The 18,881-nt window shown below is 46.2% G+C and overlaps 1 protein-coding gene across 2 annotated transcripts in view; it reads right to left on the bottom strand.

The window, feature by feature from the left end:
- The window catches only part of LOC119953753 (protein strawberry notch homolog 2-like), a 217,847-nt gene extending 205,356 nt beyond the window's left edge, over positions 1–12,491 (bottom strand). For both annotated transcript variants that reach the window (XM_038778337.1, XM_038778338.1), the window contains exon 1: positions 12,188–12,491. The gene's annotated coding sequence lies outside the window, so the exon portion shown is untranslated. The remainder of the gene's footprint in view (positions 1–12,187) is intronic.
- Between the last annotated feature and the right edge of the window lie 6,390 nt (positions 12,492–18,881).

The following is an 18,881-nucleotide window of genomic DNA, read 5'->3' as shown; positions in this document are numbered from 1 at the left end:
ATTGGGACTAGCTTAGTGGTAATAATAATAATAATCTTTATTATCGTCACAAGTAGGTTTACATTAACACTGCAATGAAGTTACTGTGAAAATCCCCTAGTCACCACATTCCGATGCCTGTTCGGGTACACAGAGGGAGAATTCAGAATATTGAATTCATCTAACAGCACGTCTTTCGGGACTTAGAACATAGAACATAGAACGATACAGCGCAGTACAGGCCCTTCGGCCCTCGATGTTGCACCGACATGGAAAAAAAAAACTAAAGGCCATCTAACCTACACTATGCCCTTATCATCCATATGCTTATCCAATAAACTTTTAAATGCCCTCAATGTTGGCGAGTTCACTACTGACTTGTAGGAGGAAACCAGAGGAAACCCACGCAGAAATAGGGAGAACGTGCAGACTCCGCACAGACAGTGACCCAAGCCGGGAATCGAACCTAGGACCCTAGAGCTGTGACGCAACAGGGTGTGCTACCGTGCCGCCCCACGGTAGCACCCAAAAACTGGGCAGCATGGACAAGTTGGGCCGAAGGGCCTGTTTTCCTGTTGTAAACTTCTAAGACTCTAAGACAATTTCACATTTACCAGCAACCATCAAATACCTCACTCAAATAATCATACTCCACATTTGAAGCTAGACCATGTACCTGGGAACTATTTGACCTTGAAGGGTGTCAAAACTGAATTTCATCCTGTTTTTACCTTTCCAGCAGCCACCAGCAGATAGTGGTGAGGGACCAATTCCTCATCAGCACAGCAACACAATCCATTCCAACACTATATTCAATAGCCCAACTGAAATGGATTAAATAAGACGACAACCTGAAAGGTGCAACACCAGAAAGTGCCCCTACAGTCAAGGAAGTGCTACTCCACTTTTTTAGGCAAAAATATGAAATAATACTCAATACCAATAAAAATAGGACCTCATTGATACATTCATTGTTTAATACAAGGCACGCAGATTATTCTGATTGTTGGATATCAAAATCACAGTAGCTGGAAACTTGTGTCTCAGAGATCACCAACAAAATTCCTGTAGAAAACACCAAATACTTGGATTGTGGCAACATTGATCCAGCAACATTTAAAAATCCTAGTTTCAAGGCCAGACCTCCCTCGGTAGACTAATGGGTAAAAGTGCAAATAATAGTTTACAGATGCACCATAGAAAGTATCCTATCTGCATCACAGCCTGGTATGATAACTGCTCGGCCCAAGACCGCAAGAAACTTCAGACAGTCGTGAACACAGCCCAGTCCATCACACGAACCTGCCTCCCATCCATTGACTCTATGTACACCTCCTGCTGCCTTGGGAAAGCGGACAGCATAATCAAAGATCCCTCCCACCCAGCTTACTCACTCTTCCAACTTCTCCCATCGGGCAGGAGATACAAAAGTCTGAGAACACGCACGAACAAATTCAAAAACAGCTTCTTCCCCACTGTTACCAGACTCCTAAACGACCCTCTTATGGACTGTCCTGATTAATACTGCACTCATGTGTGCTTCACCCGATGTCGGTGTCTATGTATTTACATTCTGTACCTTGTGTTTCCCTATTATGTATTTTCTTTTCATGTACTAAATGATCTGTTTGAGCTGCTCAAATAAAAATACTTTTCACTGTAGCTCGGTACACGTGACAATAAACAAATCCAAATCCAAACCCTTTCACTTTTAGTTAATCAATCTTATCTGGACAGCAATTGGGTGTAACAACTGGTCTCCATCCCCGCAGTGCTAAACAAAAAATCCATAGTTCCTGTTTCTGACTACCATTTGGTGTGGTTGCTGAATGAGGACAGGATCAGCTATAATATTTCCCATGACTGTGTAACCTGCTAATACGCACATATTGGCACCCACATAAAGATTAGTCAATTGGACAAGGTACTGGAGGACAGCTTTCACCAGCTGACTGTTTGCCAGCAGAAGTCACTCCCTTCAAGAAAGAACACATTTTTTAAAACGTGGGTTCCTGTTGTTTTTAAGAATGTTTTTGCTTATATTATATCACTGAGATAAGCCAGTATCAAGAAATTGAGATGGTAGCAGACCAGGTAAATATACAATGTATTTTAGCTTGAAATGCAAATGTTAATGCAGCTTTCAAATTATTAGATTTAAGGATGCTTTCAAAGTAGTTTATTAAATGTGTCACTTGCCAATTTACTGAAGTTCAATAAAAATCGATAAGAATATATAAATGAACTGTGAGGCACAAAAACATTGACACTAGACCCGATGTTACGTGCTTTCAGATCTAAACGATGGTCGGAGAACAGTATGAGTAATGTTGAAACAATATTACTGCATCTAACGTGGAGATATTAGAAACATTAGAAACCATAAACAGATCGTGATGTAAAGGTGTTACATTAATACAGCCAAGTCTTTAATATTGCAATCATATTACTGATTGATCTAATATTCAATATCTTGTTGGCAAAATTGTTAAAGGGTAGGGCATTTTCCAAGTTGATTTTTTTTCTCAAAATTAAACATCCAATTCTGCCATCCTTTCATTGACATGATTCTGCTCATTGTTCACCCATATTTAATTGTAGGCTCTCATTGTTTGAGTTCATAAATTTCAGTTCAGTTCATGAACTCCTGGTTTATTTAACATCAATTAGCAGGGATCAAAATAGTCCCAAAATGATAGCCTCAGGATTGTCTCTTTTCAGCTCCCAGGCCTGAATTTAAATTTAACACAAAGAGACATAATTAAAGGTTTATTGCTTGCTTGGCTGTTCGATATAGTATAAAATGAAATGGCCACTCATGATCTAATTGCCAATAGGCTTGTCTGCTGTACAAAAATGCAATTGACACTTCGACCTCAGGACATTGATAGATGTAATGTTGGTTTTGTAGCAGACAGCTTTTGTTCAGTATCCGGAAGAAGGCAAAGATAACTGTACTTTTTCTCCAATTTATTGCAAAACCCATAAAGCATGACACGGACCCAAGCTACAACTTCTACGCACTCTGGGAAGTACTATTTCAAGCACAGCCAGATGTAGATGTACACCGTTCCGTTAATGTATCTCAAGTCCAACAGAAGAGAACTCTCTCCTGCACGAGTCTAATGTGATTGTTTTTCCATTTTGTGCATCAGGCCCAGTGGTAGGGCTTTTGGACAAGAAGCCCCACCCAGATTCTGCAGCACACAATCAAGGCTGACAGCACAGAGCAGTGATAATGGAGTCCCCCATTGTTAAAGATTTCATCTCAAAGTTGGCATGTTAACGGATAACCTGGTTTCATTGCTTAGACAGATGTAAAGATCTCGAAGAGTAAAATGTCCTAGCCAGTTTTCTCAAATATTTTGCTATTGCTGCTCCTGCCTCAGCTTTTGTGCTGTTGAACCCTCAGCATGCTCTTGTTATATTCAAATGCACTCTGGGCAGGCGTCCCGCATTCATCTCTCTGTAAACTTGTGATCATCCAAATATCTGCTGCCTGTCTTAACTCACACCCCAAGTCCCAAACACCCATCACCCGTGCTCACTGGCTGACATTGGAATCCAGTACTTGATTTTTCAATTCTCATCATGGCTTTCAAAAGCCTCAGAAGGCTTTCAAAAGTGTCAGAAGGCCTGGCCCCTCCCCATCTCTGTAATCTCCTTCAGCCCAACAGCCCCAATTTTGATCCCTTCATCATTGCCGGACCCAAAGTTCTGGAATTCCCTCTCTATGTTCCTTTTTTTCTTTAAAAAAGGGACTCCTTAAGAGCTAGCTCTGGTCACATCTGCCCATTTAATATCACCTAGAGTGGCTCAATACTGCTTTATAATGCCTCTAGCGAGCTCTGGGATGCTAATGTTGATGGTTCTAAATGAATAGAGACTAAATTATTACATATTAGAATTAGAATTAGAACAGTACAGCACAGAACAGGCTAACCACCATGCTACCGTGCTGCCCTATTGTAGTGTGTGTATTGTAGTGTAGTACTCCACAAATTGGAAAAACCGAGTTGTTCAGATAAATCAACTTTAAATTCCCAAATGTCATTCAATGTCATTTCAAACTCACTTATGCATCTATTAATTCTCTTTTGTAGAAATGTAATGGTGGCTTCTACCCACCTTATGACAAATCGACTATTAAAATACTTATTGTAGATTTGCACGTACATACTTTTAAAAAATAAATTTAGAGTACCCAATGTTTTTTTTCAATTAAGGGGCAATTTAGCGTGGCCAATCCACCTACCCTGCACATAGAACATAGAACAGTACAGCACAGAACAGGCCCTTCGGCCCTCAATGTTGTGCCGAGCCATGATCACCCTACTCAAACCCACGTATCCACCCTATACCCGTAACCCAACAACCCCCCCCCCCCCCCCCCCTTAACCTTACTTTTTAGGACACTGCGGGTAATTTATCATGGCCAATCCACCTAACCCGCACATCTTTGGACTGTGGGAGGAAACCGGAGCACCCGGAGGAAACCCACGCACACACGGGGAGGACGCGTAGACTCCGCACAGACAGTGACCCAGCCGGGAATCGAACCTGGGACCCTGGAGCTGTGCAGGTTAGGTGGATTGGCCCTTAATAGGAAAAAAATAATTGGGTACTTTAAATGGAGAACGTGCAAACTCCACACGGACAGTGAGCCAGGGCTGGGATTCGAACCCAGGTCCTCAGGGCCGTAGTCCCAGTGCTAACCACTGAGCCACGTGCCGCCCTTGCACATACATACTTATTTCCACATTCAACTAACAATTTCTGCTCTCAGCTAGGATGTTTAGAGGAGACATTTTAACCTATGCTTTGTGTAGTTTGGATATCTGTTTGATCACAATTTTTAGGATTTTTTTGTTCAAACCACAATCTGATAATTTTGCCTGATTTGTTTCAATAAAACATCAATCTAAATCAGCCACTGTAGCAACAGGGTAGATGTGGGGTATTTTGTCACCAATCGTAAATGTTCTACAGATTATCTAGGTGTCAGTAAGCATGTAAATAGTAAAAATGTTAAACTCCAGATAATCAGACTATTTGTGCTGGGGCGGTGGGGGGGTCAATATACAAGACAGCAACATGTGCACAATCACAAAACTAAAACTGCCTTTGAAGAAGGAAGGAAGGAAGGGTGGGAACAACCCACAGAGAGCCTTTAAACCACTCATTATTTACAAAATATATGTTAAATGACCTTCTTAGAGCAGCTAAGGGTCAAGAATTCAGTGGATTGTAATTTTGAATTGAAAATGTTAGTGCTGTAGATGAGAAGAAACAGAACAATGTTGATGTAGCATGCTCGTTAATGAATTGGTTGTTGACTCTTTCAAGCAAGCATTAAAATGACAAATTGCTAAATCAAGATAAAGAACACAATAACTGATACTGTAACTAAGGCAATGATTAAAATCATGGGGGATTATATTCGCCAATAGTTTTGTTACCATATCATGCTCATTAATATTGTTATTGTTCAATATCAAAGAGATACTCTTCGAATCCGACAGTCCAGAGACCATGTTGCCCATCATGTCTGTACCAAGTCTCTGAAACAGCTATTTGATAAGCCCCACTCCCCTTTACTCTTTGTTGCAATACCAAAATAGTATTTTTTACAATAAAAACTTAATTTAAGACAGGAATTCTTATGTCAACAAGTACAGGTTTGTAATCTTGGGGGAGAGAGCTCCCACATGCAAGTGTTTCAATTTGCATTAAGATATCAGCCTGAACTAAAAGATGCCAGCTGCAATAGGGTATTGTGCTAAATAATTGGTTCTGTTCTCTCCATATGTTGCCGAATGGATTTACAGGGATGTATTAAAAATAGTTTGATCAAGCATGGCATTAAATTAAGCAATGAGTTTATGCTTTAACGTGCTCCTTACTTCTGCCAGGAGATTACCTTGGCAGTGATATTAAATTGTGATCTTTTTTTCTTTTAAAAAAGCAACCTGCATATACTTAAATGTCACAATCCAATGCAGCAGTAAAATATAACATTTCAGAAGCAATAGATTGTAGTTTACATACCCTGATTCAATTCTTTAACAAATCACATTAGGATTGAACTCTCGATTAAATTATGAAATACTGTTTTGTGTTTTGGGGCACAAAGACAAAAAGAGAAGCCCAGATTCTCCCCGAGGAGAGCAGGTCAATGGAAGGGGAAGAGGAATTACTGTTATCACTTCCGAAGAAGTCACATTGGACTGGAAACGTGGGCCGAGATTCTCTGAAAACGCAGCTAATTGTTCACGCCGGCATCAACAGGCCTCTTGGCCCAGCGATTCTGTTGCCCTCAGGGGTCCAGCACGGCGCTGGAGTGCTGCACACAACGCCGGCACGGAAACACGGCCCTGCACTGCTGGCTGCAGGTTCGCGCAGTGGCCGGCCGCGGGTCCTTGCATGCGCACGCTTCCATGCCGGTCCAGCGCAACATGGCGGACCCATACAGCAGGCCGGCGCAGAAGGAGGTAGGCTTCCCCTCTGATCGCCCGCACCCACCGATCGGTGGCCCCCGATCGCAGGCCTGGCTGTCGTGGAGGACACCAACCCACCCCCCCCAAAGTCTGCACCCTCTGCCCCCCATCAGGACAGCCACATAGCACCCGCCGGGTGGAACCATGCCAGAACCACGCCGGTGGGAACTGGCAGGGGCAGGAACACACAGGGGCTGGTTTAGCTCACCAGGCTAAATCGCTGGCTTTTAAAGCAGACCAAGCAGGCCAGCAGCACGGTTCGATTCCCGTATCAGCCTCCCCGGACAGGCGCCGGAATGTGGTGACTAGGGGCTTTTCACAGTAACTTCATTGAGGCCTACTCGTGACAATAAGCGATTTTCATTTCATTCATTTTCGACCGCGGAGAATCACTGCAGTTTACATCTTTCATCAGCCCCCGACCGGCGCCGCGTCGACTGCATGCGCGGCTGACGGCGATTCTCCGGTCGCCGGAGAATCGCGTCCAGGTGTTAGACCGGCGTCGCTGGCCGTCAACTCTGATTCTCTGAGCCGAGGCTTGGAGAATCGCGGCAGTTATCTCTGATTTTCTCAGTCCACAGATGCAAGAACTATAGAAGAACCATAGGATTCCTACGGTGCAGCAGACGGGAGCCATTCAGCCGATTGAGTCTGCACCGACCCTCTGATAGTGCACCCTACCCAGACCCACATAACCCCGTCTGTTGTCTGAGCTGTGTGGTTTCCCCAGCACTGGATTTATTGCTATTTCCTAGATTCGCATCAACTCAATCCCAATACTTGGATTATTATCAGGAACTATACGAAACTCAGGTTACCTTTCCCAAATTCACAGGGGTACACCGGACGGTATGTCCAGACTGGGACAATGGTGGTGCCCTCACAGGCCTCGTGGGCACGCCGGGCCTGATTTACCCAGGAGCACACTGCCCGCCCAACACACGCCGCCCTAGATTCGCCAGAGGAAGCTCATCAAAACCACCTGGTCGCTTTTCACTATATCGCCCACAAACGCCCCCCACCCCCCCCCCCCCCCCCCACCCCACCCCCCACCCCGCCAATTCAAACAAAAAGCCACTGGAAATAGCACATCCACACCTTTGACGAGATAGCCAACAAGCAACAGTAACAACAGCTTCCCAAATTAAACTGAGATGAGTAACTCGCCTGGCCAGTGGCCTTCACAAACCCACTCTGTGTTGACTGGTTGTTTAGTAACAAACTTATTTTTTCCCTGGGAAAGCAAGATAGTTGAAGGAAATGAAGGACACGGTGTGACTAACAACTCGTATTTTAGTGGGGAACACAGGGCTCGGGTTTTTAAAGAGAGGAAGAGAATTCTTCTGTGGCGTCCTCTCAAACTCTGAAACAAGCACTGAGCACAGACATGACCCCGAGCGCAGACACCCGGACCCTCTGAGCGCACACACCCGGACCCTCTGAGTGCACACACCCGGACCCTCTGAGTGCACACACCCGGACCCTCTGAGTGCACACACCCGGACCCTCCGAGCGCACACACCCGGACCCTCTGAGCGCAGACACAGACCCCTGGGGGGAAAACTCCTGTCCCCTGGTCGCAGACACACACGCCCTGGGCGCAGAGACAGACTCTCTGAACGCAGGCACAGGCTCTCTGAACGCAGGCACAGGCTCTCTGAACGCAGGCACAGGCTCTCTGAACGCAGGCACAGGCTCTCTGAACGCAGGCACAGGCTCTCTGAACGCAGGCACAGGCTCTCTGAACGCAGGCACAGGCTCTCTGAACGCAGGCACAGGCTCTCTGAACGCAGGCACAGGCTCTCTGAACGCAGGCACAGGCTCTCTGAACGCAGGCACAGGCTCTCTGAGCGCAGGCACAGACTCTCTGAACGCAGGCACAGACTCTCTGAACGCAGGCACAGACTCCCTGAACGCAGGCACAGACTCTCTGAACGCAGGCACAGACTCTCTGAACGCAGGCACAGACTCTCTGAACGCAGGCAGACTCTCTGAATGCAGGCACAGACTCTCTGAACGCAGGCACAGACTCTCTGAACGCAGGCACAGTCTCTCTGAACGCAGGCACAGTCTCTCTGAGCACAGACACAGACCCCCTGCGCGCAGACACAGAGACACAGACCCCCTGAGCGCAGACACAGTCTCTCTGAACAGACACAGACTCTCTGAGCGCAGACTCTCTGAGCGCAGACACAGTCTCTCTGAACGCAGGCACAGACTCTCTGAGCGCAGGCACAGACTCTCTGAACGCAGGCACAGACTCTCTGAACGCAGGCACAGACTCTCTGAACTCAGGCACAGTCTCTCTGAATGCAGGCACAGTCTCTCTGAACGCAGGCACAGTCTCTCTGAGCACAGACACAGACCCCCTGAGCGCAGACACAGAGACACAGACCCCCTGAGCGCAGACACAGTCTCTCTGAACAGACACAGACTCTCTGAGCGCAGACTCTCTGAGCGCAGACACAGTCTCTCTGAGCGCAGGCACAGACTCTCTGAGCGCAGGCACAGACTCTCTGAGCGCAGGCACAGACTCTCTGAGCGCAGGCACAGACTCGCTGAACGCAGGCACAGACTCTCTGAACGCAGGCACAGACTCTCTGAACGCAGGCACAGACTCTCTGAACGCAGGCACAGGCTCTCTGAACGCAGGCACAGACTCCCTGAACGCAGGCACAGACTCTCTGAACGCAGGCACAGACTCAGCGCAGGCACAGACTCTATGAGCGCAGGCACAGACTCTATGAGCGCAGGCACAGACTCTCTGAGCGCACGCACAGACTCTCTGAGCGCACGCACAGACTCTCTGAACGCAGGCACAGACTCTCTGAACGCAGGCACAGACTCAGCGCAGGCACAGACTCTATGAGCGCAGGCACAGACTCTATGAGCGCAGGCACAGACTCTCTGAGCGCACGCACAGTCTCTCTGAGCGCAGGCACAGACTCTATGAGCGCAGGCACAGACTCTATGAGCGCAGGCACAGTCTCTCTGAGCGCAGGCACAGACTCTCTGAGCGCAGACACAGACTCTCTGAGCGCAGACACAGACTCTCTGAGCGCAGACACAGACTCTCTGAGCGCAGACACAGTCTCTCTGAGCGCAGACACAGTCTCTCTGAGCGCAGACACAGTCTCTCTGAGCGCAGACACAGTCTCTCTGAGCGCAGGCACAGTCTCTCTGAGCGCAGACACAGTCTCTCTAAGCGCGCACAGTCTCTCTGAGCGCAGGCACAGTCTCTCTGAGCGCAGACACAGTCTCTCTGAGCACAGACACAGTCTCTCTGAGCGCAGACACAGACCTCCTGAGCGCAGACACAGTCTCTCTGAACAGACACAGACTCTCTGAGCGCCCAGACCCCCTCAGCGCAGGCACAGAGACACAGACCCCCTGAGCGCAGACACAGAGACACAGACCCCCGAGCGCAGACACAGACTCTCTGAGCGCAGACACAGAGACACAGTCTCTCTGAACAGACACAGACCCCCTGAGCGCAGACACAGTCTCTCTGTACAGACACAGGCCCCCTGAGCGCAGACACAGACCCCCTGAGTGCAGACACAGTCTCTCTGAACAGACACAGACTCTCTGAACACAGGCACAGACTCTCTGAACGCAGGCACAGACTCTCTGAACGCAGGCACAGACTCTCTGAACGCAGGCACAGACTCTCTGAACGCAGGCACAGACTCTCTGAACGCAGGCACAGACTCTCTGAACGCAGGCACAGACTCTCTGAACGCAGGCACAGACTCTCTGAACGCAGGCACAGACTCTCTGAACGCAGGCACAGACTCTCTGAACGCAGGCACAGACTCAGCGCAAGCACAGACTCTCTGAGCGCAGGCACAGACTCTCTGAGCGCAGGCACAGACTCTATGAGCGCAGGCACAGACTCTATGAGCGCAGGCACAGACTCTATGAGCGCAGGCACAGACTCTATGAGCGCAGGCACAGACTCTATGAGCGCAGGCACAGACTCTATGAGCGCAGGCACAGACTCTCTGAGCGCAGGCACAGACTCTCTGAGCGCAGGCACAGACTCTCTGAGCGCAGGCACAGAACTCTATGAGCGCAGGCACAGACTCTCTGAGCGCAGGCACAGACTCTATGAGCGCAGACACAGACTCTATGAGCGCAGGCACAGACTCTATGAGCGCAGGCACAGACTCTATGAGCGCAGGCACAGACTCTCTGAGCACACGCACAGTCTCTCTGAGCGCAGGCACAGACTCTATGAGCGCAGGCACAGACTCTCTGAGCGCAGACACAGTCTCTCTGAGCGCAGGCACAGTCTCTCTTAGCGCAGGCACAGTCTCTCTGAGCGCAGGCACAGTCTCTCTGAGCGCAGGCACAGACTCTCTGAGCGCAGACAGACTCTCTGAGCGCAGACACAGACTCTCTGAGCGCAGACACAGTCTCTCTGAGCGCAGACACAGTCACTCTGAGCGCAGACACAGTCTCTCTGAGCGCAGACACAGTCTCTCTGAGCGCAGACACAGTCTCTCTGAGCGCAGACACAGTCTCTCTGAGCGCAGACACAGTCTCTCTGAGCGCAGACACAGTCTCTCTGAGCGCAGACACAGTCTCTCTGAGCGCAGACACAGTCTCTCTGAGCGCAGGCACAGACCCCCTGAGCGCAGACACAGTCTCTGTGAGCGCAGGCACAGACCCCCTGAGCGCAGACACAGTCTCTCTGAACAGACAGAGACCCCCTGAGCGCAGACACAGACCCCCTGAGTGCAGACAGTCTCTCTGAACAGACACAGACCCCCTGAGTGCAGACACAGTCTCTCTGAACAGACACAGACCCCCTGAGCGCAGACACAGAGACACAGACCCCCTGAGTGCAGACACAGTCTCTCTGAACAGACACAGACTCTCTGAGCGCAGACACAGAGACACAGTCTCTCTGAACAGACACAGACCCCCTGAGTGCAGACACAGTCTCTCTGAACAGACACAGACCCCCTGAGCGCAGACACAGAGACACAGACCCCCTGAGCGCAGACAGTCTCTCTGAACAGACACAGACCCCCTGAGCGCAGACACAGTCTCTCTGAACAGACACAGACCCCCTGAGCGCAGACACAGAGACACAGACCCCCTGAGCGCAGACAGTCTCTCTGAACAGACACAGACCCCCTGAGCGCAGACACAGTCTCTCTGAACAGACACAGACCCCCTGAGCGCAGACACAGTCTCTCTGAACAGACACAGACCCCCTGAGCGCAGACACAGTCTCTCTGAACAGACACAGACCCCCTGAGCGCAGACACAGAGACACAGACCCCCTGAGCGCAGACAGTCTCTCTGAACAGACACAGACCCCCTGAGCGCAGACACAGTCTCTCTGAACAGACACAGACCCCCTGAGCGCAGACACAGTCTCTCTGAACAGACACAGACCCCCTGAGTGCAGACACAGTCTCTCTGAACAGACACAGACCCCCTGAGCGCAGACACAGTCTCTCTGAGTTGGGTGGTTTCTTTCCGCCTTCCATGTTCACCCAGAGTCGCTCCCACCCAACACGATGCGGCCCAGAAGCGGAAATAAAAAGTTACAAGATTAAAGAGAGAAGCGAACACGGACTGAGAGCCCTCCCCCCCCCCCCCCCCCCCGAGCCCCGAAGCCCCCCAGCCCGAGCCCCGGAGCCCCCCCCATGCCGATCGCCCCCAGCCCCCCGCAGTGTAATTCCCCTGATGCTTACCGGCCGCTTTCTGGTTGCGCTGAGAGCTGAGGAAGGAGTTGATGTATTTTTGTCAGACCGGCTGCAGATCCAGGAGGCCCAGGGGGAAGCTGCTGGCCAAGCCCAGGGACAGGGGCAGCTTCACCCCGGGGACAGGGGCAGCTAGACCCCGGGGACAGGGGCAGAGAGCAGGTTGCGCTACTTCCCAATGTTGGAGCCGGGCTGTTTGTACCAATAAAATCCCGAAATGGTGGCACAATAGAATCCTTGTAGGATCATCTGGATGAGATCACTTCCCTGTGAGACTGACACAACTTCACCCAGGAGCACTCCGGCTGTGTAATGTCACACCCCCTGGGGGAGGGTGATATACACTGATATATACACACACTGATATACACTGAGATATACACACACTGAGATATACACACACTGAGATATACACACACACTGAGATATACACACACTGATACACACACTGAGATATACACACACTGATACACACACTGAGATATACACACACTGAGATATACACACACTGATATACACACACTGATACACAGATATACACACACTGATATACACAGAGATATACACACTAAGATATACACACACTGATACACAGATATACACACACTGATATACACAGAGATATACACACTGAGATATACACACAGATATACACACACTGATATACACTGAGATATACACACAGATATACACACACTGATATACACAGAGATATACACACTGAGATATACACACAGATATACACACACTGATATACACAGAGATATACACACAGATATACACACACTGATATACACAGAGATAGACACACACACACACTGATATACACACACACTGATACACACTGATATACACACACACACTGAGATATACACACACACTGATATACACACACACACACTGAGATATACACACACACTGAGATACACACACACTGATACACACTGAGATACACACACACACTGATATACACTGAGATATACACACACACTGATATACACACACACTGATATACACACACACTGATACACACTGAGATATACACACACACTGATATACACACACACTGATATACACACACACTGATACACACTGAGATACACACACACTGATACACACTGAGATACACACACACTGATATACACACACACTGATATACACACACACTGATATACACACACACTGATATACACACACACTGAGATACACACACACTGATACACACTGATATACACACACACTGATATACACACACACTGATATACACACACACACTGAGATATACACACACACTGATATACACACACACTGATACACACTGAGATACACACACACTGATACACACTGAGATATACACACACACTGATATACACACACACTGATATACACACACACTGATACACACTGAGATACACACACACTGATACACACTGAGATACACACACACTGAGATACACACACACTGATACACACTGAGATATACACACACACTGATATACACACACACTGATACACACTGAGATACACACACACTGATACACACTGAGATATACACACACACTGATATACACACACACTGATATACACACACACTGATACACACTGAGATACACACACACTGATACACACTGAGATACACACACACTGAGATACACACACACTGATACACACTGAGATACACACACACTGATACACACTGAGATATACACACACACTGATATACACACACACTGATATACACACACACTGATATACACACACACTGATACACACTGAGATACACACACACTGAGATACACACACACTGATACACACTGAGATACACACACACTGATACACACTGAGATATACACACACACTGATATACACACACACTGATATACACACACACTGATACACACTGAGATACACACACACTGATACACACTGAGATACACACACACTGAGATACACACACACTGATACACACTGAGATACACACACACTGATACACACTGAGATATACACACACACTGATATACACACACACTGATATACACACACACTGATACACACTGAGATACACACACACTGATACACACTGAGATACACACACACTGAGATACACACACACTGATACACACTGAGATACACACACACTGATACACACTGAGATATACACACACACTGATATATACACACACACTGAGATACACACACACTGATACACACACTGAGATATACACACACTGATACACACTGAGATACACACACACTGATATACACATACACACTGAGATACACACACACTGATACACACTGAGATACACACACACTGATATACACATACACACTGAGATATACACACACAGATATACACACACTGATATACACAGAGATAGACACACAGATATACACACACTGATATACACACTGAGATATACACACACTGATATACACAGAGATATACACACAGATATACACACACTGATATACAGAGATAGACACACACACACACTGATATACACACACACACTGAGATATACACACACACTGATATACACACACACACACTGAGATATACACACACACTGAGATACACACACACTGATACACACTGAGATACACACACACTGATACACACTGAGATATACACACACACTGATATACACACACTGATATACACACACACTGATATACACACACACTGATACACACTGAGATACACACACACTGATACACACTGAGATACACACACACTGAGATACACACACACTGAGATACACACACACTGAGATACACACACACTGAGATACACACACACTGAGATACACACACACTGATATACACACACACTGAGATACACACACACTGAGATACACACACACTGAGATACACACACACTGATACACACTGAGATACACACACACTGAGATACACACACACTGAGATACACACACACTGAGATACACACACACTGATATACACACACACTGATATACACACACTGATATACACACACACTGATACACACTGATATACACACACACTGATACACACTGAGATATACACACACACTGATATACACACACTGATATACACACACACTGATACACACTGATATACACACACACTGATACACACTGAGATATACACACACTGATATACACACACACTGATATACACACACTGATATACACACACACTGATACACACTGAGATACACACACACTGATACACACTGAGATACACACACACTGAGATACACACACACTGAGATACACACACACTGAGATACACACACACTGAGATACACACACACTGATATACACACACTGATATACACATACACACTGAGATATACACACACAGATATACACACACTGATATACACAGAGATAGACACACACACACACACTGATATACACACACTGATACACACTGATATACACACACACACTGAGATATACACACACACTGATATACACACACACACTGATACACACTGAGATATACACACACACTGATATACACACACACTGATATACACACACACTGATACACACTGAGATACACACGCACTGATACACACTGAGATATACACACACACTGATATACACACACACTGATATACACACACACACTGAGATATACACACACTGATATACACACACACACTGAGATATACACACACAGATATACACACACACACTGAGATACACACACACACTGATATACACACACACTGATACACACTGAGATACACACACACTGATATACACACACACACTGAGATATACACACTGATATACACACACACTGAGATATACACACACTGATACACACTGATATACACACACACTGATATACACTGAGATATACACACACACTGATATACACTGAGATATACACACACACTGATATACACTGAGATATACACACACTGATATACACACACACTGATATACACACACTGATATACACTGAGATATACACACACACTGATATACACTGAGATATACACACACTGATATACACACACACTGATATACACACACTGAGATAGACACACACTGATACACACACACACTGATACACACTGAGATATACACACGCACTGATATACACACACTGATACACACTGAGATATACACACACACTGATATACACACACTGATACACACACACTGATATACACACTGAGATATACACACACTGATATACACACACTGATATACACACACACTGAGATATACACACACTGATACACGCTGATACACACACACACTGATACACACACACACACTGATATACACACTGAGATATACACACACACTGATATACACACACACACTGAGATATACACACACTGATACACACTGATATACAGACACTGATACACACACACACTGATACACACTGAGATAGACACACACTGATACACACACACACTGATACACACTGCGATATACACACTGATACACACTGAGATATACACACACACTGATACACACACACACTGATACACACTGAGATATACACACACACTGATATGCACACTGATACACACTGAGATATACACACACACTGATATACACACACAGTGATATACACACACAGTGATATACACACACACTGATACACACTGAGATACACACACTGATATACACACACACTGATATACACACACACAGATACACACTGAGATATACACACACTGATATACACACACACTGAGATATACACACACTGATATACACACACTGATGTACACACACACTGAGATATACACACACTGAGATATACACACACTGATACACACTGAGATATACACACACTGATATACACACACACTGATATACACACACACTGATATACATGCACACTGATACACACAGATATACACACACACTGATATACACACACTGATACACAGTGATATATACACACACTGATACAGTGATATATATACACTGATACAGTGATATATACACACTGATGTACACACACACACAGATACACAGTGATATATACACACACTGATACAGTGATATACACTCACTGATATACACACACACTGATACACACTGAAATATACACACACTGATATACACACACACTGATATATACAGTGATATACACACACTGATATACACACACACACAGATACACAGTGATATATACACACACAGATACACAGTGATATATACACACAGATATACACACACACTGATATACACACACTGATACACAGTGACATATACACACACACTGATATACACACACAGATACACAGTGATATATACACACAACTGATATACACATGTACACTGATACATACATGCTCTGATCATACACACACTCTGATATACACACTCTGATACACACACACACTGAAATACACAGTGATATATACACACACAGATACACAGTGATATATACACACACTGATATACCCACACAGATATACACACACACACATGTACACTGATACATACATGCTCTGATACACACACACACACTGATGCGCACACACGTACACTGATACACACATACTCTGATATACACACACACACACTGATATACCCACACACTGATATACCCACACACACTGATACGCACACACATTGTCATACGCACACTCACACATTGATCTACAGACATACTGACACACACATAGACATACACACAGTGACACACACATTGACATACACACTGTCATGTGAGAGTACCTTTAAGAAAGGATGTTTAAGCAATGTACCTTTAAGAAATGTAGCAGCTCATATTACTGAAGTGATGTCAGAGGGTGGGGGGAGTTGAGCTCACTTCTGCTTTTAGTTTCAGTTTGAGAGAGAGCAGCTGAAAAGTGCCTGGCTGGTTTGCTGTGAGCTGTTTGAAAGGAGAAAGCCGGGTTTTGAGGAAAAGAGCTTGGGTGTGTCTGTGTTTTTGCAGTGAGCTGGATTCTGCTGTGATCTCTGCCATGAAAGACTATCTCTGAATCATTTGGGTGATTTAAACTCACAATGGTAATGTCTTTAACCTGATGTGTTTCTGTTGTTAAAGGTGAAGTATTTTGGAGGTTTGAAGGAACATTTTGAGGGATTATTTAGTGTTGTATTATTTTTGGGGTTATCTTTGAAGTAAGGGGATGTTAAGTGATCCAATGTTTATATAAAAGGTTAAGTTGAATTCATGGAACAAACATTGTTTTGTGTTTAAAAAACCCATGTGTCCATAATTGTAATAGCACACCTGGAGACCAAGCCGTGTGCTTCAAAAGCAACAATACATTAAAGGGAGAAGTTGGTTGAACTCCATGATACATTTTGGGGTTCTGGAAACACCGCTCCCATAACAATTGGGGACGAACAAATCACACATACAGGGAGGGTAAAAGTTTTGTGGTTGGACTGCGACAGACTTTGACAAAAGAAACATCAACACGCCCCCAGCATAGTTTCTAAAGATTAGCAGCTGCCAGCGAATGGGAAAGGTTCAGTTTGATTGCACACCTTCACGCATCCTCCCAGGGAGTGAGTGAGTGAGGTGAGCCGGAGTGAGTAAGCGAATGAGTGAGGGGAACTGGAATCAGTGAGGGGAGCCGGACCGAGTGAGTGAGGGAGTCAGGGATTGGGGATGAGGCATCGTGGTGGGGGTCAGGGATCGGGGGTCAGGGATCGGGCGTCAAGGATCGGGGGTCAGGGAG

This window comes from Scyliorhinus canicula, chromosome 18 (genome assembly GCF_902713615.1).
Source record: "Scyliorhinus canicula chromosome 18, sScyCan1.1, whole genome shotgun sequence".
NCBI lineage: Eukaryota > Metazoa > Chordata > Chondrichthyes > Carcharhiniformes > Scyliorhinidae > Scyliorhinus > Scyliorhinus canicula.
The sequence above is the reverse complement of the archived record's forward strand: the minus strand, read 5'-3'. Positions and strand labels throughout refer to the sequence as shown.